General features: G+C 68.0%; 1 protein-coding gene across 1 annotated transcript in view; it reads right to left on the bottom strand.

Moving 5' to 3' along the window:
- DCHS1 (dachsous cadherin-related 1) overlaps positions 1-2319 on the bottom strand; it is a 31338-nt gene that overhangs the window by 25200 nt on the left and 3819 nt on the right.

The following is a 2319-nucleotide window of genomic DNA, read 5'->3' as shown; positions in this document are numbered from 1 at the left end:
GGGGAAATGCTACTTGAATTAATCATGGCGCTGGCCGCTGTGCCAAGCCCAGGAGGAGGCTGCTGGCAGCGCCAGGAAATAGCTTTCGCAGGAATTTGGAAGGAGCGCGCTCCTCTGGCTGCAGCAGCGTCGCCGCCTCCCCCACCCTGCGCCCCACGTCCCCGCTGCCCAACCCCACACACCCCGCACCCAACTGCTGCCCTTCCTTGCCCCGGGCATTGCCTCGGGCTGGGAGGGAGGCAGTAGCTCCCTCCTCATGCCCCCAGGCCCAGGGGCTGCGCACCCCAGCTCTGTCCCCCGACGGTGCAACCCATGCACCACGAGGCTTGCCCAGGCACTGCCCTGGGACCAACCTGCAAGCGCAGCACTGCAGGTTCGTAAGGGTTTACCCGTGGCATGACCTCTGCCCTTCGGATGGGGTGCACCACGAGCCTGTGCTGCCACGTGAGCACGGCCCATGTGACAGGGGCGTCCTGCCATGTGTGCTCCCCCCGCGCCTGGCCTAGACAGGGAGCCCTGTGGGGCAGGGACAGCAGGCGAGGCTTGGCACCGCGGGCCCACCCCACAACACGGGCGGAGGCTGCAGCGTGGACAGCCCACTGCTGGGAACCCCGGCCCGAGCAGCCGCTCCGTACCAGGCACTGCACGGGCAGAGCGAGAGGGCATCCCCAGCCGGAGACACCTGAGACAGGGGCAAAGACCCTGCTGGTCCCGTAGCTCAGCCAGCGCAGGACGGTCCCAGGGGAGCCGGAGCCATGCTGACACCCCGGCGGGCACGGCACTGGGGGTCCCCTCAGCCCAGCAGCAGGTGTGTTCGCATCTCCCGGGGCCCCGGTGGGGACCTCGTCGTATCCCACCGCAGCCCGAGGCTTGGTAGGGAGCGGGAAAGGCCCAGAGACGGCACTGCCGGGGCACAGGGCAGGTCAACTCGTGCCCTGCTTTTGTACAGGGCAAGTGCCACGTCAGGGCCTATGGGGACAAACATAGTCCGGGGCAGGGGCCATGTCCATTACAGTCGCAGAGCGCCGAGAGTGCGGCTGCGCAAGTGGGGCTCCCGGGCGTGCAGCGACACACCCAGTGCATGCCTGGGCAGGGACTCCGGAGACCCGCCAGCCCCCTGGCCTCACTGGGCAAGATCCCGGGGCTGGGAACTGCAGCCAGACACGCTCCGGCTAGAAACCAGGCGCGGGCTGGAGCAGGGAGGGGGATGAACCGTGGGAGCCACTCACCCGGGGACCTGGCGGATGCTCCCTCACTGGGAGCGTGCGCACAGAGGCAGCCTCTCTGGGAAGCCCCGTCCTGGCCCATCTGCTCAGGGCTGGAGGGGATGGGCAGGAGGTTGACCTGGGGCCCCGCAACCCCTTTGCTCCAAGTTCATGCCCCGCAGACCTGGGCTGGCTCCCCAGGCCTGGCTCCCCGGGCCGGGGCACGGTACTGAGCTGGCCGGCCGGTGCAGCCTCCGCCCCCCTGAGCTGCCCGGCCGGTCCAGCCTCCGCTCCCATGCTCTCACATTTCCCAGCGCAGAGGAAGCGGCAGCAGATGTGCGAGCTGTTTGCTTTGTGCCGGGGCCACGCGGGAGTTACCTGCGCTGGGCCCAGCCGGGCGGCTTCCAAGCGAAACACCGAGCCCAGCCAAGCCCCCCGCCGCATGGGGCCGTGCAGCTGGGGCTGCCTCGAGCATCCCCACCAGCCCGGGGGAAGCAACGCCTCCCGCCCCAGCCCCCAGCATTTCCAGAGGCCCAGCAGCAGGAAGGCACAGGGGCGTCCCCGGGCAGGGGGCTGCTCCCCTCCCTCGAAGCCCCGGCACAGGCCTACCCTCCCCCCAGTTCAGCTCACTTCCCCCCATCACTGGAGGCCCCCACGGTGCCTCGCACAGGCACAGAGCCCTGCATCTATGGGAGCTGGGGTCCCCCCATCCCATTACCCCACGTTAATGACCAAGGAAATCCATTACAGGGTGACAGGTGTCCGGCATGGTCACACACCCCAGTACAGGCCGCCCACATGCCCAGCACGGTCACACATCTCCACACTGGCTGTCCACGTGCCCAGCATGGTAACACACCTCTGTGCAGGCCGCCCACATCCCGGTGTGGTCACGTAGCCCAGCGCACACCACCCATGTGCCCATCACAGTCACACAGCCCAGCACAGGCTACCCACGTACCCAGTACAGGCTACCCACATACCCAGCACAGTCACACACTCCCACGCAGGCCATGCACATGCCCGATGTGGTCACACATCCCTGTGCAGGCTGCTCATGTGCCCAGCATAGTCACACTTTCAGGCAGCCCACCCATGTGCCCACCACGGTCAA

This window comes from Alligator sinensis, unplaced genomic scaffold (genome assembly GCF_000455745.1).
Source record: "Alligator sinensis unplaced genomic scaffold, ASM45574v1 scaffold948_1, whole genome shotgun sequence".
NCBI classification, from domain to species: Eukaryota; Metazoa; Chordata; order Crocodylia; family Alligatoridae; genus Alligator; species Alligator sinensis.
This window is presented reverse-complemented; position numbering and strand designations above follow the sequence as displayed.